The 24,009-nt window shown below is 43.2% G+C and overlaps 1 protein-coding gene across 7 annotated transcripts in view; it reads left to right on the top strand.

Annotated features, from left to right (window-relative positions):
- RALY (RALY heterogeneous nuclear ribonucleoprotein) overlaps positions 1-24,009 on the top strand; it is an 85,334-nt gene that overhangs the window by 14,819 nt on the left and 46,506 nt on the right. For 5 of the 7 annotated variants that reach the window (XM_057702389.1, XM_057702387.1, XM_057702386.1 and 2 more), the window contains exon 2: positions 19,548-19,630. The exons of the other annotated variants lie outside the window; for them this stretch is intronic. The gene's annotated coding sequence lies outside the window, so the exon portion shown is untranslated. The remainder of the gene's footprint in view (positions 1-19,547; positions 19,631-24,009) is intronic. 7 annotated transcript variants of the gene reach the window in all.

Genomic DNA, 24,009 nt, shown 5'->3' with positions numbered 1-24,009 from the left:
GGACTAGATGGATTATCTTCATTTTACTGGGAACTTTTGGTGCCGCTGTTGCCTAGAAAGTCTGTCTCCTGGCTTCTCTTAAGACTTCACAAGGACAGCAAACTAGTCAAGGCTCAGTGCACCCTGTCCTTGTAAAATTGGCATTTTTTGCATCTAACAACTCACAAGCTGGAGTGAAGTCTGCTGACTCATGGAAGAAACCACAACATCTAATGTAAATCAAAACCGTTTTACTTATGAGTTAGTACCTGGTCTTTTTTTCTCCCTAGCTGCAGTGACTTTCTGAGTAAGTGACTGTTCTTGCTGCCTTTTCCCTTTGGCTTCTTGTAATTACTGTAACATCATCATCTAATACGTGGAGCACCATGGTAATTTCCATGACAACTGATCATGATTTCCCAGATAAAGGGAGGAAGCTAATAAGTGTTAGGAACTTGAAAAGGGTATTGGGCTAAGTTCTTGTGATGCTAGTAGAATTTGGAGCTGGAAAGGACTTTTCAGCAGCAACTGCCTAATTAAACCTTCCCCATTTATAGACAAGGAAACAGGTCTAGAGAGGTTAAACAACTTGCCTAAGGGGTCCCTAGGCTGTGGAATATACTTGAGATCCTCAGTCTAATGTTTCTTTGTGCCTTCTATTCTGTATTGGCTTCTTTCCATTATGTCCCACTGGACCATGAGCTCCATGAAGGCAGAATCCACATCTGTCTTGCTATTTAATGTTTTCCCAGCACTTATCACAGGACCTAAGTATTTTTTGAGTGAATGGATAAACTGTGTTGGAGTTCTCAAACTGGGACGCATGAAATCACAGGATAAACCATATGTCTTCCTGAAGTTTCACTGTGCTCAAGTATTTTTTTTGTAGTTGGATTTGTTTAAATATTATTACTAGTAGTTTAAAAGTTTACTCTTACATTAAGTCATGTTATGGAATGGATGATAAGTTAGCATACATTTTTTTACATAAAATAAGAAAGCATCAAATAAATCACAGGAATATAATAGGCCCTTTGACCTTTACCCCAGAGGGTCTAGTGTTGACAGATCTCTGATATTTTTATGAGAAGCTAGAAATCTAATTAGGAAAAAAAAAGATATGATTTTTAATTAATTAATTAATTAATGGCTGCGTTGGGTCTTCATTGCTGCACGGGGGCTTTCTCTGGTTGCAGCGGGTGGACGCTCCTCTTTGTTGCGCTGTGGCTTCTCATTGCGGTGGCTTCTCTTGTTGCGGAGCATGGGCTCTAGAGTGCAGGCTTAGTAGCTGTGGTGCACAGGCTTAGGTGCTCCACGGTATGTGGGATCTTCCCGGACCAGGGCTCAAACCCGTGTCCCCTGCATTGGATTCTTAACCACTGTGCCACCAGGGAAGTCCAGAGATATGATTTTAAATGTTGACAGTTAATTCACGGTTGATTTTTTTTGTTTGTTTTGTTTTGTTATGTTTTAAACAAACTTGTGTGGGTCAGACAGAATACAACCTTGGCCTAAGCATCTGTTTGTGACCTATGAGGTGATTAAACAGGTCTGGGCAAGAACAAGACTTTGGGCAGGGCCAAATGGATGATAGTGTCAGGGATGGCTGCCATTCTGAGTCTGGCTTCTTGGCTTCAAACTGGCCATAGCTTGGAGTGGAAAGGATGAAGTTAAGACTTGATAGCTTAGGAAAATTCCCACAATAAACATCATCCTCTGTGGCTAGCAGGTTCTGTAATATCTTAGCCCTTAGAAAGCATCATGTTTATTCCTCTTGTGTTGCGGATGAAAGTAAAGTCCAGAGAAGGTAACAGAGCTTTCCTCTAGGATCCTAAGCAGCAGCCGTAGGTCTTGGGCAGGCCTCTGCTTCAAACTCCAGACCTTTGTTTGGTGCTCCTGCCTCACACTCTTAGGGCATGGGGTTAGGGGCTTCTGGCATACTTTGGGATGGTTGGCAGAGCTGGGCAAACTCCACGTCTTAGTAAAGCCCTGTCATCCTAAGCAAAGGGTTGAGGTGGCAGTTAGTAATACGCTCAGCCGCATCTTGGTGCAAAGGGTCTATTTCTGTCACTAGCATCATACTGACCTTATTTTTTTACCTAGAAAGATTAGAGGACACCTCAGCAACAAAGAGCCTCAGTGCCAAGATAGACCTGTCCCTCCTGTGCCTTTCTTGCCTCTTCTCTTCTTCTTTTTCTTCCCTTCCAGCTCCTTCCTCCTTGAGCCCTACTACCTCCTTTCTGCACCCCCCCCCCCCCCCCCACTCCCATCCTTTTTTCCCTCTCACTGTTGCCCTTCTCCTCTATGGGAAATTCTTGTGATGCCACTGCAATAGGCAGAGCCTAGGATTGGACCTGTTTTCCAGGAGTTTTGAGAGGACTTGCTCTGAAGTAAGGCATCTAAAGAAGGGAGATTATGTGTATTTAAAATGCCCCCTCTTCTTCTCCACGCCCACCCCAGGTTGGAAAGGATAAAATCTCAACTGTGGACCTGGCTACAAGGCTCATATAATCTGGTGCCACCTCACTTTGCTGCCTTCAGTCAGCAGTGCAGTGTTTAACACCCACTTTCTCTCTGTGCTCCTGTTCAGTAGGATGACTTTGTTTTGACTATTCCTTCTGAGTAGAAACTCTCTCGGGTTCTTGTCCTCTTTACCTGACAAACTCCTACTCATCTTTTTGTACCGGTTCAAATGCTACCTCCTCAGTGAAGCATTCCTTGATCACTCCATAAGCAGAATTAATTTTGATCTCTCTGCTTTGCTTCGACTTCTGTAGTTGTATTCTGGTGCTGTATCACATCTGAATCTGCTCTCATTAGTGAAATTGAGACCTTATGGGCCAAGGGACAGTCTGCTATTTATCTCTGTTTCTCTTGTGTCTCTGTAACAGGCCTGGCACAAATAGTACTTGCAGAGTGAATGACAAATATATGTGCACAGATACCTGTGGTATAAGGTTGAATGTTAAATGCTACAGGTGCAGTATGACAAAGTGCTCTGGCAGTTAATGGAAGTTCTTGAGAGAGCACTTCTGAGAGAGATCTTGGAAGCTTCTAGAAGCTGGTAGCATTTCAATATTTCTTTAAAGATTTAGAGGAAGTTCAGTTGGCAAAGATGGTGGGAAGAACATTTCAGATGGAGGGGATGGTTAGAGTAAAAGCAATGAGGAAGTACAGAGGTCCCACCTGCTAATTTACTCTGCCCTCAGCTAGAATTCTTGCTGGAATGTGTGCTAAATTTCTAGGCCAGCCTAAAGGAAATTCTCTTTTCTCCTGTCTTCTACCTTTTTTTCTTTCTGTTCTTCTGTCCTTCTCCCTCTCCCTCTATGGTGACCCACTTGTCTTTTACTTTTGGTTTCTTCTCAGTTCTTTCCTTTTCTCTCATCTTCCCAATGCTCCAGTTTTTTGTTTTTTTAAGTTTTATTGTTTACCTTTCTCCATGTACTTTATTCTTTCTTGCCCTCTTCCCCAGGCAACCCAGGAAATCCAGGCCTTTGGGTTGAGAAGTGAATCAGCTACATAATATTTAACTCCAAATAACACCTCCTCTTGTGAAGCTGAGAAATAATCATGGCATAATTGCTTCTCATCTGTCTCTTATGTTTTATTGGCACTGACTTTTTTTTTTAACTTCCTGTTGCTGAGGGTGTTGTTATTTTAATTTTTTTTTTTTAGTAGTTGTCAAGATGTCAATTTTAATGAGAAATTTCTTCAGACAGGCCTGCCCTTGAGTGGTGGAGCCTTTAGGCAAAGCTAGGACTGGATGAGTCGAAAGTGCTCATGGATTTGTTTTCTCATCTATACAGGTGTCTGGGCCACACAGACACACACACTCTCCCTTCTGTCCCCACAGGTTTATATGCTTTGCAACACATACACACAGTTGAGTTACAAAGGTGCACATATTTCTTCTCTTCTGTACACATCCATACTTATCTCCCTTACACCTTCCGGTCATCTTACTTCCTCCTCCTGCCATGTACCCACACATTTATCCTCCTTTACCCTTGTCCCACTGTTTACCTAGATACACAAAATTATGTGTGCCGTGAAAGCATCTGCAAGCCTGTCTTACAGACACCACATTGTCCACTCCCTTATGTATCCACACAAGTACTCCTCTGCATACAGACACTGACATCTGCCCATGTCCCAGTCCCACACAGTCAATACCACACCATCTCCCACTGTTCCTTAAATCTCCCTCCTTAAGTATTTCTAATCTTTCGTATGACACATTTTAGTTTCAGACTAGTTTTGAAAAATGTCTTTGTTGACAGCCAAACTAGTGGACCATTAGGAAGTCTGAACCATTTATGACAGACCCTTTGATTAAGGCCTCTAGAGTAACCCTGCTATTGTGGAGGTGGGGGAGGGCTGGATCAAACAATAGCAGATTGCTTCTAAATGGTGCTCTTATGAGCCAAGATGTATGTGAACCTAGTTCCAAACTGGATCCTATGTTTTCAGGGTTCACTTCTATTGGAAGGTGATCATATACTTGGCAAAAGAGCCAGAGCCACTGTAGATGTTCCAAATCAGACTTTCTAGGATGGGGCCTGGAAAACTATTTTTAACAAGTTCCCAGAGTCCTTCTGTTGTGTAGCCAGGTTGGGAAACACTGATTGAGAGGAAGGAATGAGAAATAAGAAGATTTGCATGATCTTTCTGTACCACCTGGGACAAGGTATCTTTTCTGGACCTTAGCTTTCTCAACTGTGATATAACAAAGCTCATGCTCACAAAGGACCTTTTCAGTTCTAAAATTTCACGCTGCTTTATGATGAGTTCAATCTGGGATAATGTTCTACCACAAAAGTATCCATTCTCTGTCTGCCCTGGGCAGGGCATTTCAGGCTTTGGCCAGAGGCCAACAGAGGCAGCCTAGGCCCTGACCTTCTGTCAGAAGCACTGACACAGCTCCTAATTAGAAATGGGTCGATATGGGCCTGCAGCCAGGCCTGGAGAGCCTGGGAGGAAGCTGGAGGAGTGCTCCTAGCAGGGGAGAATCTGATTACTATGACTTAGATCTGGTTACAGTTCTGCTGGTATAGCCCTTTCTCCTAGGGACCAGCAGGCAGGGCTGGCTGTCCTGAGCAAATGGGGAAATGGTTAACTTGTATCCCCCCTCAACATGTTTTGCTCACCTTTATAAACTCATATGTAATCTAGTGCTGGGTACATAATACAGGCCCCCTCCTCAGATGGAAAAATCATTTAGTGTTAACATTGGGTTAAGCCTCTTTGTATGTTCATTTCCCCTAACAACTTACCAGGATAGGTTGAAAAGGAAGCTGGAGCTCAGAGAGGTGAAGTGACTTGGCTGCCCTATGTTACATAGCATGTTCTCTGTTGTACTGCACTATGTTTATGAGCATTTGCAACACTGATTCCAAGCCCATGAACTATTTTTTTTTAATTTGGAATATTTTTATGTTCATAATTTTCTCATTTTTTTCTTCTTTGTTAATTTTTATATTTTGTTTATTAATTTATTTATTTTTGGCAGCACCACATGGCATGTGGGATCTTGGTTCCCCGACCAGGGATCGAACCTGCACCCCCTGCATTGGAAGTGCAGAGTCTTAACCACTGGACTGTCTGGGAAGTGTCCCCTCCCCCCTTTTTTTAAACCAGGGCCATCCCTTACCCTTCTACAGACTGAACTGGAGTTGAGGCCCTCTCCCTGGAACCCTTCAAAGACTGGAGGAAATTCCTTAAAACCAGTGGTTGAGGAAGCTGGGGGGCAGGGGGAGGTGCTCTGCTTGCTTTGGCTTTCTCATCTCCTTTCCAAGGTCCCTAAGGAATGAGCAGGCTCTAATGGGAGAGATCAGTCATCATTTGGGATCAGTGGGAGGGCTGAGTCAGGTTTCTGAACTGGCCCTCTGTGCAAGGAGGGGAAAGGGACTCATGACCAGATATTTCTGCATATTGTAGAACCCAAGGGCTTAATATGCTCAGCTACCAGTGTGCTTAGACCAAATTTCGCCTGTAGTTGGTCATTCAACAAATATGTGTTGAGTATCTGCTGTGTTTCAGGGCTTGTGCTTGTGCTAAGAATTCCTAGATAAAGACCCAGTCCCTGCCCTGAAAGACCTTACAATCTAACAAACAGGGAAACAAAACATACTGTGTGTGCCTTAATAGAGGCATATGCAAGGTACTCTGGGATCACAGAGGCATGCGGGTGAGTTGTTCTGGGAGAGATAGCTTTGATCTGGCTTTGAAGGAAAAGTAAGAGTAGAGGCAGGCAAAGCAAGGAGGGCACTCCAAACCAGGGAACTAGCACAAAGGAAAGCGTAAAGATGTGTCCAGGAACAGTTGATTAAGGGGTGGACATTAGAGAGTCCTTAACATGTAGTCGATTGGATTGACAGCCCTTGCCCCTTGCTAGATTTAGGGCTGTAATAGTAGTCACTGAATGGTAGTAGCACAGGAGCAGGTGGGGAGAAGAAGGTGCGTTTATTAGCAAATGCTGACTGAAACTTAGTTTCAGGGAGGAAGCTAGGGAGGAAGACTGAAGAGCAGTAGCCCCCTGCCCTCTGGGCCAAGCCTGCAGAGATGCTGGGGGTTCTTGGCAGTGGTTTGAAAGCTCGTCGGCCCAGGCACAGGACTTTGCTTCTCTTGATGGCAAAATCCTCTGCTTGCCTTTCCCTCCCTTCTGTGTTCTTTTAAAAAAAGAAATTAATGGAATCTGTTCAAAATATCCCTGAAATGAAATTACATTTTTAACTCTAATTACCCTAATTAAAACTTGACAGCTGTAATCCTGGAATGGCAGATATGCTAAGTACCCCATGCCTGTGACAAGCTTACTTACCCAGATGGAATGTTATTCTGTTCTGGGCTCAGGAGAAAAATTCTTTTGTGTGTTTGTGTTATTTTTCCCCATTAGCAATTTAGTCTTTGACCTCACAGCTTCCTCAAGCTAGGATAGTCTTACTTGTGGGTTACAGGCTTGTTCAGGACCCCTTAATCTCAGTAGAGGTCCCCTTGCATCCAGAGGTGATGCTCCTGATGCCTCTTACCACATACCTTTGAGTTCTTGCTTCAGTTGAGGTTGGACTGAATGCCCTGAGCTTTTCACTGGGTGAAATCTCCTGCCTTTGGGGGATCTGCACTTGTTAGAAGGCTGTCTGCCGATCTAGGGCTAAATCTGTATCTGGGATCACTTTACGGTATTAAGGATACAGTTTGAGGTCAGGGACAAGGAGTTCTGAAAAGAGAATCCCTCTTCTCTTCACATATATCAGCATAGACTAGAAGCCACCTAGTGAAATGCCTGATCTTGGCCCCTACCTTAACTTAGTTACCTTGCCAGACAAGGAGCACGATAGGGAGGGAGGGAGGCAGCCTGAAGGCTCTGTTGTTGCTGTGAGTCATCTCATGGTTCTGTTAGAAGCAAAGATCCCCATATTCCAGTGACTTTCTCTTAGCTAGAGGTTTGTTCAGTCCGTGGACACTGGGTGTTATGTTAGGTACTGCAAGGGATACAGAGTTGAGCAAGACACACTCCATGCCCCTGAGAAGCTCAGCATTGTGGGGGGAGTAGGGAGGCATTAGTAGGTGACGGACAGCCATGTAGTAACCAATTATGTAAGGCAGAACAAGGAAAGACTTCTCACAGGTGTTGGCATTTGAGTTTGTCCCCAGATAGGTAATATTGGCAGAGGAATGGAGTAGGGCATTGCAGGTGGTAGGGAATAGTATGGGTGGAAGGTAGGAAGTTGCCAGGTGACAGCCTGCTGTGATTGGAGTACAGTGTGCAGGGAAGGATATGATAGAGGATGAGGATAGATTTAAACTATCCTGTAGCCAGAGGGGATCCATTGAGGGTGTAAGGCTGTGACATGAGTTTGTGTGGTGGATTGAGAGGATGATTGGAGACAGTAGATTAGTTAGGACAGTTGTCAAGCAAACTGTGGCCTGCGGGCTGAATCAGTCTGCTGCCTCTCTTCATAAAGTTATACTGGAATACAGCCATATTCATTTGTTCATCTGTGACTACTTTCATATTACACTGACAGAGTTGAATACTACAGAGACTGCTGGCCCTGTAGAGAAAAAGTTTGCTGACCTCTTAGTTAGAAGGTAATTATGAAAGTTCTATAAGAGGAGATAGATGTCAGGACTGAGCCTGAAATGAATTAGAAGTGTCAAATGAGACTTTTCAGAAGAAGGGACAACATGATTTAACAGAGAACACCTGCCCTACCTACCTCTCAAAACTTTGTAAAGCTCAAATTTGCTGAAAGTCACCATGTCACAAAGGGCACAGGATGCAGGCAGGTCCTGATTTGCCCTTATTAGCTGTGCGACCTTGGACAAATCATTTACTTTCCGAGAAGTTCAGGTGAGTATGGTGTGAATAAAACAAAAGAATCAATCAGATTTTTCCTCATGGCAGAGAACTCTTATTCTGCTACTTCTCGATACTTCACCTCCCAGTTTGTAAGTCTGAGGGCCCTCTGCTGGGAAAGACAGATATCCTAGAAAACCTGGAACATAGTTTATAGTTTGAGTTGTGAAGCTGGGGTTGAGTTGGGCAGAGGGTTTTGACCTCCCGGAGCAGCTGGTGTTGTGGGAGAGAGGCTCATGATAGTTTGAGGACATCCTGTGCCCTTCCCCTTCCCTAACTGCTGGCACTTGTTCTGGCCAGATTGAATTTATTTCCTCCCTTCAATTTCCAGAGCATATTAGGCCCCTGTAAAACTAAAGGCTGGGTTGATTTATTTCTCAGTCACCTTTCAAATCAGGAAACTACGTAAGTACCACTTGACATCCCTTATGCGCCTCTCCCTGCCACTACACTGAATCCCCTATGCCTCACTCCCTTTTTTCTAGAATGTTGTGCATCCACCCTGGAGGATAGGAAAAATCACTAGATGGGAGACTGCAGTGGTGGGTTCCAATCTCATTTCTCCCTTCAGCTTACTACTATGTGACCTCAGCCAGTTTGTTTCATGTCTGTGGCCCTTCAAGTGACTTTAGCCACCTCTTAGGATCTGGGCTTTCTTCTTTAAGACTCCAGCTTCAGAGCACAGCCTTTCCTCTTTTTTTTCTTTTATCCTGTGTTCCCCCCTCCTTTCAGTCTAGAGTATTTGTGTATGTACATATCTCATTTGCTTCAATTTCACTGCCTTTGACTGTGAGGAGAATAGTCATATCTCTAGCACCTTTTACTGGCAATGTTCCAGGAACTGGCACTCATTCTAATTACTGAAGTAGAACAGACACTGGAGGTCAGGTCCAGTTGACCCTAGGGTTCAGCAAGGCATGGTGTCTCTAGGATGGGCAGTCTAGTTCATTACAGGCAAACATTCATTGCAGGCAAACATTTGGCCCTGGTATCCTTGATAGAATAGAGGAATAAGGGCCAGGCACTGATCCAGGCAATTTACGTTTTTTTGTTGCTGTTGTTCATTTATCTCATAATGCTGTGATAGGTAATATTATCACAGATAACATTTTACAGATGTGGGAACTTAGTTTTAGAGGATCATTCTGTAGACAGACCGACTCATTGAGGATACAGGGAAATATCTAAATATTCCCTCTTCCCAAGTAAGGGAGAGTGGTGGAAAAAACAGTAATCAAAACTCTTAAAGAGGATACAAGAGAGCAGGTAAATAATAATGCCTAAGGATACTCAGTTTAGGTGGCCAGATCCAGGGCTCAAAGCAGATCTGTATGCGTGCTATTTCTATTGTACCATGCTGCCTCCCCTGCAGAAGGATGGGGAGGGTGGCAAACTCAAGTACAAGTCTAGGCTGGCAGGCAGTCGCTGAAGAATGGCCACTGGTGGGAAGGCCTTGCCTTGATTCAGAGCTGTGCTGGAGTTCTGGGAGGGCCTGAGGTGTTAGGCAGGTGACCTGAGGCAGGGATTCCCAAGTGGATCTGGACCCATTTCTAGAATGTGGCACGTGATTTTGTGCCCTCTAGAAGGTGAAGGCTGGTGGTCAGTACTGGCAATATCCTGGAATACCACAAGGAACCCCACAGTCAACTCTGTGGTACAGGAGAACAGGGAGGAAGGGTTGACATCCAGGCCCAGTGGGTAGGGGGTGGGAGTTAGGGCTAAGACTGTTTTAAATATTTCCTGCCTGGAGTCACAATTGTTAGAGGATTGGATTTGAGTTGCTGAATCCCAAAATGAAGTGCTAGAGCTAGGATAGAAATGAGAGGGAAGGGAAAACATTTTAGAGGCTGGCAGGAGTCTGCAGGTTAAAAAAAATAAAAAAGATTAAAAACTTTTGTTAGAGTCTACAGATTATTCCAGTTTAAAAACTTGAACCTTTTTTTAGCACAGTCTTTGCATATGCTGGCTCCTTTTGCCAGAGGACCTGTCTTCCTTTTTCTCTGACCATGGATCGCAGGCAGGTCATGGCTAGCTCTGAGCCATAGCATCCTTCAGTCTGCTGCTTCACCTTGGGTCTTTCCCTGTGATGCCCCCAAGTAGTGCTAGTTTTGATTCTTCACCTGTGAAATATGAGGATTGGACTAGCTGACTGAGGTCCTAGTGTTCTATGCTAAAGTGGTCCTTTATCCACCAAACCTGAAATTCATTCTTAAGGCTAGTTCTGAGCCCACCCTTGGTATCTACAGTCTTCATGTAACTGAGCTGAATCCCAACTGCAATTCTCAGATTGTTTTTTTGCCCGATCATCTACTTGTGATTTAAATTTTGGGGTAAAATTGGCATTGTCTCTCAGGTCCTGGCCTTCTGCCCCAGAACCCCAGTTCTGGGGCTGAGTCCACTTCTGCGGAGCATTGTCATTGCTTTTTTTTTTTTTTTAAAGGACTTTTAATGAGATATAATTGACCTACAATAAACTACATATATTTAAAGTATACAATTTGATATTTTTTTTCTCATTAGTAATGTATATATGGCAATCCTAATCTCACAGTTCATCCCACCCCAACCCCACCCCCACTTTCCCCCCTGAGTCCACTTCTGCAGAGCATTGTCATTGTCAAAAGAGCATTGCTTTTAAAATACCTATCCAGAAACTGATATGTGAACTTGAAACTTGCAGTTCCAGGTTCCACACTGAGGACACCTCTAATTTTATTCTGTACTATAGGAAGTCTGGATAATGTGGGAAGTGCCTTGATTGGGAGTAAGGATACTGATTCTGGCTCTGCCACTGCCTTCCTTCTGTGACTTCTGGACAGATCCTCTTCTCACTCTGGTCTAACACCCCTTCTGTAAAATGGTGGGGCCTCTTCCAGCTCCTGTCTCATCAGGAACAAAAAGCCATCTTCTATACAGTTCAGTTGCAGAGCACTGTCTGGCCCCAGCTTTGGTGTGCTGGTTACAGATTATAAAGCCTTAGGTTCTCGCTTGCAGCTCAGGAGGGGGAAGGGGAACTGTCTCATTAGCATGGAGAAAATAAAACAGTAATTACTTGTGCCTCCCTTGATGATTCCTGCAGGGTTGGTTGGTTTTTCGGAGAAGGAGAAGAGGGAAACTGGAGATAGCTTCGGCTGAGGAAGGAAATGCTGTTAGCTGCCCAGAAAAGGCAGAGGCAAGAATGGTTGTCTGCTGTATTGTCTGGACATTCCTCCAGGCAGCCTAGAAACTGCCTGGATTGAGTTTCATCTATTTATGGCATGTATAGTGTTCTCATACGTGGACATGGATTGGGCTCAAGAGCCTTAATGTCACCTGTCACTAAGAAACCACCTGCCCTCCAGGCCCTCTTTTTGCGATATGCTGGGTATCCTGACACCTGTCTTTGTTGGGGAGTAGAAGAAGGTTTTACTGAGCTATTTTGTGACTTGGCTGCATTTTTATTATGTTGTGAGGTCATCTTTTTAACCCCCATGGCAACACAGCCAGTTGGTTTATTATGCCAGGGCATAGGCAGCACCCAGTAGAGCCAGTCATAAGAGTCAGGGTCAGGTATTTTTGTGATTGGAAGGAGTCTAGAACTGCAGGACCATGGTGTTTGGTCCAGGCTGGGAAAAGCAGGCCTCACAAAGATTGAAGCAGTTAGAGTTTGGCGGCCAAGAGGTTCAGGGGGGCAACTAAAATAGATTGGCAAGCGTGGCTTCTCAGACAGGACTGTTTGTTCTGTGGCCAGTCTTGTACTCCCTGCTATTTGTGGGCAGTTGTGCACCTCAAAGTGCTGATTGTAGCAGAAGTGGGTCTGAGACTACCTGCAAGTGGGCCCTGCCTGATTGAATGTGAAGCTGTTACGCTATGATTATGTCCTGCGGCTGCTCACTCCTGCCTTGGTTGTCACCCCAGAGGCCTAGAGAACCTGGCTTCCATTTTCCTTCCCCTCTCCTGAGTAGGACATCACTTAAGAAACACCAGTCTTCCTGTATGCCCTGGAGATTGCTCTACTCTAAACTCCAGGGGTTCTATGGGGACGTACTGTTTTTTTTTTTTAATTTGCTTTACAAATGTAGGAAGTATTTTCTTCTGTCAAAATATCTTCTTAGCCCCCTGAAGCACTCCCTTTCTCTTGTCCTAGGTCTTTTGCTTGGTTCCCCACCCTGCCCAAAGCCTTTGATGTCCAGGCCCGAGTTCTTCCCTCAGATTTTTCTTAATTTACTTCCTGGCTTCTTTCCCCTACTCTCCAGCTGTAGATTCCTGTAAGAACCTGTTCCCCTGCCCTCCACCCACCCCTTTTAATGGAATGCTCCAAAATAATAGCCTGGCCCAAGGGAAGGAGTGCTTCTCTTCAGACTCACTTCAGTCATCTGGGCCGTAGTAAAGTGCGTCCCAGAAATAGGGACAGTGTGCACACTCAGGACACAGCACATGCTCACTCTTGCAGCAGTGTTCTTACATAGCATTGTATTCCTTCCCGGGATAAGGTGTTTTGATCAGGTATTTGAGTTCTGCCCAGGCACCTCTCACAGCTTTTTGCTTGTTTGTTACAATATTAGAACATCTTGTCCTTTAGGTTGTGATATTCAGTTTGGCAAAAGGCTTTGCCTCCTTTTTTACTGCAACAAATGTGAGAGCCCCTTGGAAGGGCCTGGTAAGTCCAGTCTGCAACGCTGGAACTTGATGGTGCACATGTGTTTCACCCTTGCCCATCTTTTCCCCAGGCATACAAAACCAGTAGTTGCTTCATCAAGGGCAAAATGGGAGAATTTGGTCCATTCACGAAAACTTTATTACTGGAGCCTATTTTGATATGTGGGGGGCTCCTTATTTTTAAAGCATGGGTAAGTTCAAGGTATATATATAATAGGAAGAGCATAGTTTTGGAGTCACACCTATTGAAGTAAGTTCTATTTCCCAGTTGTGTGGTTTTAGACAAATTACTTCTCTGCGGCTCAGTTTGCTCCTGTGAGATGGGGGTAATTCTATGGATTTGAAAAGGTTATTAGGAATAAATGAGAATAATTAAGGCTTTGGGTTTTAATGATACATAATAGGTAAGAGCAAATGTACATTTCCTCCTTTTCTCCCAGGCCTTTCCTATTGCTTGATTCATCCTTTGTGGTGCTTAAATGGAAAGACAGTACCTATCGTTGAATCACTTAGACCAGGCCCTGAGGTAAGGGCTTTCCCATACTATTTATTTCTCCCAATAACATATTTATGAAGCAGGAACTTTTAAAAACAAATGTAGGAAACTGAGGCACAGAAGGTAAATACCTTGCCTAAGGTCACAAAGCTAGTAAGAGACAGAGCTGAGATTCAAACCGAGGTGTGTGATTCTAGAGCCTGAGCTCTTCACTAAATTGGTCATCACTACTTTTTGTTGTTTTCCCTGAGTAATATGTGACTTCTGGTGGTTATCTTCTTTGTACTTGGAACTGTTGGTATTTGCATGCATGTAGCTCTTGAGCTTTTTCAGTCTCAGTTGGTGCTTGACAGTCTTTTGATGAAGGTAAGGACAGTGACACAGTGTCTGCCACAGCTTTTCCTAAGTCTTTTCACTCAGAGCAGATCTCTTCAACTGAAAGGTGGTACAGCCCTCTTTTTATTTTATTTCATTTTTTAAAGAGACCATCCCCTCATTCCTTCTTAACCTTTATATCAAACTAAATAGATTTAAACAGATAAGCTGTTTCTTGACAGTCGTGTTTGATCAATCAGAAAATCCTTCAGAAGAGTAGATACTATCACCCTCATTTTACAGATATGGAAAAAAGGTCCAGGAAGGTGAAATGACTTGACAAGGTCACACAGTGAATTAGAGGTAGAGCCGGAACGAGCCTTTAGGTTTTCTCTCAGCCCAGTGCTCTCCGTGTTGATTTAGTAAGAAAGAGAGATACATGTATATAATATGTAGATCAGACCTAAAGAGGGTTGAGCTGCATTAGGATCCAGGATCTAGAGAGTCCTGAAGGGACCTTGCTTCCTCCATCGCATTTTCATTCCAGTACATTCCCATACATTTGAGAAATTCAGCAGAAAGGGAGAAACACTTTTCCCTTAGGGTTCAACAAAGCTTTCTTGACAGGGAGCTGTGGGGATGGGTCCAGAGGATGTCAGTATCCCCTTATCCATAAAGGTTAGGCTTCCAGGGTTTATTAGCCTGGAGCAACCCTTGTAGAAGGAACAGAGGAATAGAGGAAGAACGTTCCTGTCTTCTGATCTCTGCAGGTCTCAGCCTGCAGGTGAGCATGGGTTGGGCTGGGGCAGGACACGGATGAGAACTGAGGATGGGAGCCCTGAGGAGCTTCACTTTACCTCCTGCTGACAGATTTGGTTTGGGATTTGGACAAGCAGTTTCCCTTCATTTAAAATTTATAAAGAGGAATTCCTACTGCTGCTCCTAAATAAACAAAACAACATTAAAAACAAACAAACAAAACCAGCTTTGTTTCTGGAATCACAAGGAAAAAGAAACGTTTCTCAAAGTCTAAGGCGTCAGACATTTTAATCCTCCCCAAGCATCTCCTTCCTTTTTGTTTCCTTCCTTACCTTCTCTCTTTTCACCCCTTTCTTCTACCTCTCTTTTCTCTGTTAACCACCCAACTTCCCTTCCTATTCTTTTCTCACCTCTCCCCTAACTCCTGAAAACAAGAATGGGAAAAGGGTACCTTCAGCTGACAGGCTAGTAGATAGTTGATATTGTAGATATTGGGGCTGAGAGTCAGAACATGGAGCTTGAGATTTTGGACCTTACTTCTAGAACAGAGGTTGATGGGGCAGGTATTTTATTCACTCACAGGTTCCCCAAATACTTAGTGTCTCCTACCTGCCAGGCTGTGTCAGATACTTGGGCTACTCTAGTTAATAAGACCCTAAACCTGCCATAAGGTCACAGTCTTAAAGGAAAGACATAGCAGCACTAAACCTCGTTTTCTCCCATCCCCCCCCCCACCCCCAAATCATTGGATTTTGAGATAGAACTTCAGAGTTTACCTGGTCCTCCTTTCATGTTGCTGCATAATGAGTAAGGCAGACCATGAAGTAAGTAAGCAAACACATAGGCTTTGGAGTAAAGCAGATCTAGGTTCAAATCCTAGCTCTTCTACTTACCAGCTGTTTGACCTTGAATGACACACTAGCCTCCTCACCCATATTCAGTTACTTTGGCTATGTAATGGGCATGCCATCACTTGTCTCATAGGGTATTACAAGGGTTCCTAGCATAACACCTAGCCCAGTGCCTGGTGCATAGTAGCCCATGTCTTCCTGTCACCCTGCATCAAGGCCTGGCCTAAGTCCTTGCTCTGATGAAGCTTCTGAGGCCACTCTAGACTGATTTCTTTCTCCACTTTTACAGTATATAGCACTCTTGAAACTGTTAGGTCCTACCTAATGTTCTTTTTTTTTTTTCAAATTAAAAAAAAAATGAAGTATAGTTGATTTACAATGTTGTGTTAGTTGCTGGTATACAACAAAGTGATTCAGTTATATATGTGTGTGTGTGCTTGTATTCTTTTTCCTATTCTTTTCCAATATGGTTTATTACAGGATATTGAATATAGGTCCCTGTGCTATACAGTAGGACCTTGTTTATTTAAATATAGTTTGTGTCTTCTAATCCCAAACTTCTGATTTATCCCTCTCTCACCCCCTTCCCCTTTGGTAACCATAAGTTTGTTATCTGTGTCTGTGAATCTGTTTCTATTTTGTAAATATTCATTTGTATCATATTTTAGATACCACATATAAGTGATATCGTATGGTATTTGTCTTTTTCTTTCTGACTTATTTCACTTAGTATGATAATATCTAGGTCCATCCATGTTGCTGCAAATGGCATTATCTCATTCTTTTTTATGGCTGAGTAATATTCCTCTGTGTGTGTGTGTGTGCGCGCGCGGATGTATCACATCTTTATCCATTCATCTGTTGATGGACATTTAGGTTACTTGCACATCTTGGCTATTGTAAATAGTGCTGCTGTGAACATTGGGGTGCATGTATCTTTTCGAATTAGAATTTTCTCTGGATATGTGCCCAGGAGTGGGATCGCTGGGTCATATGGTAACTCTGTTTTTAGTTTTTTTTTTTTCTTTAAGAACTTCTATTGAGATACAATTGACATACAATAAACTGCATATATTTAAGTGTACAGTTTATTTTTTTTCTTATTAGTGATGTATATATGGCAATCCCAATCTCCCAATTCATCCCACCCCAGCGCCCCCCCCCCCCCCCCCCAACACACACACTTTCCCCACTTGGTGTCCATATGTTTGTTCTCTACATCTGTGTCTCTATTTCTGCCTTGCAAACTGGTTGATTTGTACCATTTTTCTAGATTCCACATATATGTGTTAACATACAATATTTGTTTTTCTCGTTCTGACTCACTTCACTCTGTATGACAGTCTCTGGGTCCATCCATGTCTCTACAAGTGTCCCAATTTCGTTCCTTTTTACAGCTGAGTAATATTCCATTGTATATATGTAACCCATCTTCTTCATCCATTCATCTGTTGATGGACATTTAGGTTGCTTCCATGTCCTGGCTATTGTAAATAGTGCTGCAGTGAACATTGGGGTGCGTGTGTCTTTTTGAATTATGGTTTTCTCTGGGTATATGCCCAGTAGTGGGATTGCCGGGTCCTATGGTAACTCTATTTTTAGTTTTTAAAGGAATCTCCATACTGTTTTCTAAATCTACCTAATATTCTTAGTCATCCTTTGTAGGAAGTTGACACAGTCCTACCTTGGGCTGCCAGGAGCCTAAGGATAAGATTTATTCTCATTCATCCCTGAATCCTCTGTAACCCCTAACCCAGAGTTGTGACCATGGCTAACTAGGCCCAGGAATTGTTTTTGATTGATTGGATAGAAGATGGGGATTTTGTAGCTGAAAAAGGAGCTGTTAAAGATTTGGCTGCGTCTCCCATTTTAACTCTCCTCCTTTCCTCTCCTGCTATCACATTGATTCTTAGAAAATCCCTATGTTGTAGGCAGGATGGGAATTCTGTCCCCATTTTGTAGTAAGGAATCTGTGGCTCAGATTAAAACTCAGGTCTCTTGTTAGAAGATAGATCCAGAATAAGATAAGACTAGTAGGAATTCAAACAGGAATCTTGACTAAGTCTTCATTTTCTGAAAGCGGTAGGAATCTTTACAAGGAAGAAGAACAGGGGAACTGTTCTGAAGCCTCAGTGGATGGTGAGGCCAGAGCCAGATAGTAGTTGCAGCCAGAGATGTTTCAAGAACATGAGAGAGAGAGAGGTGAAAAAGGGTTCAGGATAACTTTACTGAATTTCTAAGCCTTGAAGATTAAGAAGGATTTGAATATGTACAAATGAAGAGAGGCATTCCATGTGAGACAACGACATGGATAAAAGTATGGGAGCTGGAAAGCCCACAGTAGAGGTAAGGTAGTTGATGACCAGACCCATGGTATGAGAGTCTAGAGAGCAAGGATGAGGTAATTGGAAGCGATGACATTTTTTGAGCAGGAAAGTGGTGTTAGGAACATTAGTCTGGCAGTGTGGGCTCAATAGATTGGAACAGGAGGGGTGGGGGAAGGCTAGTGAAAGAGAGACCAGGGAAGAGGCTGCTGTAACAGCCTGTCCTTGTAATGTCAATAAATTCTAAGAAATATTCCAGCAGTGCAGGCAGGAGATAATGAGATCCTGAACCAAGAGGAAGTTGACACAATAGAAAATAAGGAAGATGGTTTGGATGTAGATCTGTTAGAGAAAACACACACACACAAAAAAAACCACCACAAGAAAACCTTACAAGGACTTGGCAGTTGTGGGAATGAGGGAAGAAGGGGTTGGAGAGCATTTTGGAGTATAAATATGTACTTGAGAGAATTGTTATACCAATTTGCTGAAACATGGGGAAAATGGAAGATGAGTTCAGTTTGTTGACATGTTAATTGGAAGTGCTCATAGTCCTTTCCCCTTACCACCCACTCCTTAGTGTTTCTGCCTTTGTGCTTTGACCCTGGCCTATGGAGATCTTTTAGTTCTTTGTGTTTGCTGCTTTGTTCCAGGCCTGGAGCCCCCCACAGATCTCTCTACCCAGGTCTTAGAGCAACTGTCATTCCTTCACTTAGCCCAGTACCTACTCTTGTTTCAAAGTGTGCATTCAGTGTTGGTGGCTATTAAATGGCTGTTGTGATTCTCATAGCTTCATGAGCACAGTATCCTCTGGAACCACCTGGCTGAAGGACTCAGGAGTCATTCAGCTGGTATTCAGTAAAAAGCCTGGACTGCAAGTAAATGGAGAGGATCTCAGACTTGGGTATAAATGGGGACTCTGAGCCAGGTCAGCTAGGACTAGAGAATGCTTTTCCTGTCTTTTTTCTTCTGTTTTTGAGAGTGTTATAGTGTGTGGTTAAAGTCTCAGGTCTACCATCTATTAGCTGTGTGACTTGGGACAAATGTACTTAACTTCTCTGTGTCTGTTTCCTTATTAGTAAAATGTGGAATGTAATAACACACCAACCTTACAAGACTTTGTAAAGATTAAATGAGTTAATACAAATAGCTTACAACAGTGCCTGGCATGTGCCACTATTCTCCTTACCATAGTAATTTCTGCCCCACATTCCAAGTAATACATAGGAGTTTCTGTTTGCTCACTACCCCACATTCTGAGTAATATATAGGAGTTTCTCCGTCCCTTACCCAGCAGAGAAGGAGATGAGCTGAGAAACCTGAAATCGATCTCAGAGTGCTTGAAAGTTTGTCCCAGCTGGATTCCAGGTTATGAAGCCTGGAGGAACCTCATTCTTCCTATCACTATATTCTAGCTATGTTGACTTTCTTGTTCCTTAGCATAACAAGCTTACTCTTGCCTGTTATTGCTTCAGGGCTTTTGCACTTATTTCACCTCTCTGAAACACTCTTCCCTATGATCTTTGCAGATGTTACTCCCTTACTTCATTCAGGACTCTGTAGCAATTACTTCTTGGAGAAGTCTTCCTTGACCATTTTATCTAAAATAGACCTCATTCTCCCTCCTTGTCATTCTTTCTTTCTTTCTTTATTCTGCTTTATTTTTCTTTGTAGCACATAGCACAACCTGAAACTGTATACTTAATTATTAACCTATCTTTTGCTAGGATTGCAAGACATGTAAGGGCAGGAACTTTGCATGCCTGCAGGGACCTAGGTTCATGCCTGTTGTGAGCAAGACCCTGACTGACTTCTCTCTGTTATAGGTGAGCCCTCTTCTGTGAGGCAGTTGGTGCTGACCCTGTAACGCAGAAGTGGAAATTGCTGGCTGAGCTCAGCCTTGGTACTGGTGAGTGAGGGTGCATAGACAAACTGGGCAAACTTGGGCCAAGATACAGGGCAACTAGTTTGGGGCTTATTTTTACCCTTAGTACAGAAAACTTACAGTAATTACTCTCTTACTCCATGCCTAAGAGACTGTCATAGGCAGCCTTTTGTACTGGTAGGAGAATTGAACTTGTTTTCCTGGAGCTGCTGTGAGATAGTCTGGGATCGTTTGCCATGAATCAAGCAAAGCATGCTCAATTCCTTCTGGCTTCTGCCAGCTGCTTTCTGCTGGTGGGGGAGGGTATCCTGGACCTGGCAGCCACCCCCAGTCTCCCATAAGCTCTTGTAACATGACTTCATAGCCCTTAGAGACTTTTCCTGATTTCAGTCTTGACTGACATACCAAGCCCAGAGTCAGCTTTAGAAAATCCTGTGGTTTTATCACATCCTGCAGAATGTGATCATGAATGGAGGTGAGGATGGAGTGATAGAGTGGGGCTGTGTGAGGGGAAGTGCAGGGAACCTTGGAAGGAAGACTGCAGATGGTGAAACAGGAAGGGAAATCAACATATTAAGAACCACTTGTGTTATGGATCTCATTTAAACTAGACAAAACCTCATTTTGTAGATGAGGGAATTGAGGCTCAGGAAACTGAAGTAATTTGCCCAGGGTTTACACCTGGGAATCCATAAAGCTGATATTGGAACCCAGGTCGGTCTACCTGTGAATATCATTATACTCTGACTTGGCAGGCTTTCCTTGGACTGCTTATCTCCCTGGAATCATGATTTTTCTTACAAAGTTCAAGAAGACAGACTCCTTAGGGATACAGGAAGGAGGGCTAGTTATTTGAAGGACCTGGCAGGGCAGGCAAGAGTTGGGGGTCCCTTCTGAGCAATGGCATTTTTAGTGAGGGGGCCGAGAGGCTGAAAGGAAGAACCTTCTGGAGGCCCAGGCTAACTATGACTGGAAGGAGAAGAAAACATCAGTAACACATGGGATCCCATAAGCACTTGGGCCAGCACAGATAGGCACCTGTAGTGCTGAGTTGCAGTTGGAAAACCTGTGTTTTTATCTTCTCTCTCAATATTTGCCCTTGGATAATCTCCATTTCCCTATTTTTAAATTGAAGTGCCCCCCTGCACCCCCACATGTCTCTTCTGTGTACACCAACCATATAGGATGTTGTAGAGAATCAAATGGGAAATGCAAGTGCTTTGTGAATTGTAAAACAGCATGACTGAAATGAGAGAAAGTGAGAAGGAAGCATTATAAGTATCCCTGGCATCTCAGTCCCTGACCTATTTGCCACCCCACTCCCCAAAGGTAAAAGGGAAGGTTTTGCCTTGGAAATTTACACTGTAAATTTTCTCCCATGCCCTTCTCCTCTCCTTCTGCATGCCCTACCAGAAGTTCAGTCTTTCCACAAGTTCAGTCTTTCCAGGGCACGGAGACAAAACCAGGCAGTATCGGTAGCCATGATTTGCAGCATGTGGGCTGCAGAGTGCAGGTTTTAAATGCACTCACACAGCCTGGCTTCAAGACCACTGCCAGTACAGATATAGTTGTTTTCAAGAGTCCGTCCCCAGCATGTGTCTGTACTCACTGACTAGTTCCACTGAGATGTTGCCTTGTTACCTACTGTTATTTTAGAACAGGAGGGCTATTCCTGTTTTGGTCCTAGGTTCCCGGCCTACCCCCAACCCCCACCCTCCAACTGCTAGTGAAAAAGGCGCTTATTCTGTAGCCCCATATCTTATCAGAGGCCATGGTCATTCCAGTTTTCCCACCATCTCTCTCATCCTTGGCCAGTGATATAGGTCACTCTCTTCATACTCTGTAACAAGGGGCATTCTGTTCTTCCCTCTGAGGGTGCACAGAGGGATCTGTCCCCAAACCTGTTGCTTCTGGAATCCACATTGGCCAGCCTTCCCTCTTATTCTGAATCTCCAGACTCTTGCTGTCATCTCTTTTTGTCTTGGTTAATCTATTGTTCTATAGCTCTGGCCTTTCCATGGCCTGGGCATCAAGCTTGGGTTTTATTGTTTTTGGGACAGCTGCCCTTTGAAGAAGTTCCACTATTGACTATTTTAAAATATGAATGATTCCATGTAAAAAATTGTATAATATATTGATATCCATATAGTAGCTTATTTATCTAACATCCTCAATTTTCCGGAGTCCAGCTGAAAAACAAGAAGGTAGCAAAGCATTGTCATCCTTAAGACCTTGCACAGCAGTAATTTATTCCTATTTTTATGTGTTGTAACAAGCTTAGCAATCTGGTTTCTAAACCCCCATAAGATTAAGAACAGCATATTAAAAAGGGGAGGAGGAGCTGCTGTATTAGCAGCAGCTAGAGGTGAGAGCTGAAAGCAAACAAAAGTAAAAGAAGAATGCTAAGGAAGAGAAGTTAAAATAGTTGTGAAGGCCATACTTTAGGGGCAATAGCCCTATAGACATCTATGCACTTCAATAAGGTGGAGCTAGGTAACTTTTTTTTAAAATTTTATTTATTTATTTATTATTTTTTTGGGAGTACACCAAGTTCAATCATCTGTTTTTATACACATATCCCCGTATTCCCTCCCTCCCTTGACTCCCCCCCCCACCCTCCCTCGAGTCCCCCCCACCCTCCCTGTCCCAGTCCTCTAAGGCATCTTCCATCCTCGAGTTGAACTCCCTTTGTTATACAACAACTTCCCACTGGCTATCTGTTTTACAGTTAGTAGTATATATATGTCTGTGCTACTCTCTCGCTTCGTCTCAGCTTCCCCTTCACCCCCCGCCCTAAGAGCTAGGTAATTTTTAAGGTAGTTCTAGATTATTCTTGAAGGCCAGAGGTATCAGAGAATGTTTGATTATTTGTACTACTATATTATCAGATGCTATATTGAATGCTCTATGTAAATTGATTTCATTTTCATAACAGCTTGGGAGGTAGGTGGTGATATTCTCATTTTATAAATTATGGAGACTTAGAGAGGGACACACAGGCAGTGATTGAAAGACCTAAGCTTAGAACTTAGAAGAATCTGGCTCTAGAGAACCAAGTTTTTTTCTATTCTACACTGGCTCTTTCTCTGTGACCTAAAGCCCTGGTTCTTCTCAGCCTCTTGGGACAGTGGTTCCCACCCTCCCAATCCCTCCTGTATTCACTCTCCTGCATATGAGTATCTTTTTAAAGACGTCCATTCATTCAGTGTGTATTTATTGATTGTCCACCATGTGCCAGGCACAGTTTTTAGTGTTTGAGATGTAGCAGTGAAGAAAATAGTTTTCTCTCTTGTAGCCTAAATTCTAGTGGAGGATACATATGAAGAAAAATAAAGCAGGGTAATGGAACAGGGAGGGACTGTGTGATTAAAGAAGGCCTCCGTGAGAAAATAAAATTTGTACAGAAACACACACGAGCTGAAGTAGCATGAGCTATGTGTGTATCTTGGGGAATAACATCCCAGGCATAGAGTTCAGCAAGTTCAGAGGCCCTAAAACAGGAGCATGCTTAATGTTTTGAGGAACAAAAGGAGGTCAGCGTAGCTAGAGATGAAGTGAGCAATAGGGAGAGTGGATTATGGAGAAGTCATCACAAGGGTAGACAGGGACTCAGATGATGTAGGGCTTTATTCTGAGTGAAATAGGAAGCCACTGGAGAGTTTTGAGTAGAGGAATGACATAATCAATCTTAAGTCCATAAAATCACTCTCCATGATTGTACTGGCTAGGACCTTTGGTATGATGTTGAACAGAATTGGTGAAAGCAGATACTCTTACCTTGTTCCCAATTTTAAGGTGAAAGTATTCAGTCTTTCACCATAGGTATGATGTTAGGCGTAGGTTTTTTGTTTTTAATATTTGTTTATTTGTTTCTTTGGCCGCCTCGGGTCTTAGTTGCAGCATGAGGGATCTTTGTTGTGGTATGCTTCATTGCAGCAGGCTCTTCATTGGTGGTACATGGGCTTCTCTCTAGTTGTGGCGCTTGGGCTCTAGAGCACGTGGGCTCAGTAGTTGCAGCATGCGGGCTTAGTTGCCCCACGACATGTGGCATCTTAGTTCCCTGACCAGGGATTGAATCCGTGTCCTCTGCATTGGAAGGCAGATTCTTAACCACGGGACCACCAGGGAATTCCCTGTAGGGTTTTTTGGTAGACTTCTTTTATCAGGCTAGGTACGTTCTCTTCTATTTCTAGTTTATTCAGAGGTTTTATTATGGGTGTATGTTGGATTTTGTTTGTGTGGTTTTTATCCTTTATTCTACTAACATGATAACTATGCTAATTGATTTTTGAATTTTAAACCAACCTCATTCCTAGAATAAATCCTATAATAATTTAGAATAAGTCCTAAAATAAATTCCTAGAATAAACTCATTTCTAGAATAAATCCCACTTAGTTGTAGT

The sequence above is a fragment of the Hippopotamus amphibius genome, chromosome 12, assembly GCF_030028045.1.
Source record: "Hippopotamus amphibius kiboko isolate mHipAmp2 chromosome 12, mHipAmp2.hap2, whole genome shotgun sequence".
Classification (NCBI taxonomy): Eukaryota; Metazoa; Chordata; class Mammalia; order Artiodactyla; family Hippopotamidae; genus Hippopotamus; species Hippopotamus amphibius.
Note: the sequence above shows the minus strand (reverse complement) of the source record. Positions and strands in the feature narration are given on the sequence as shown.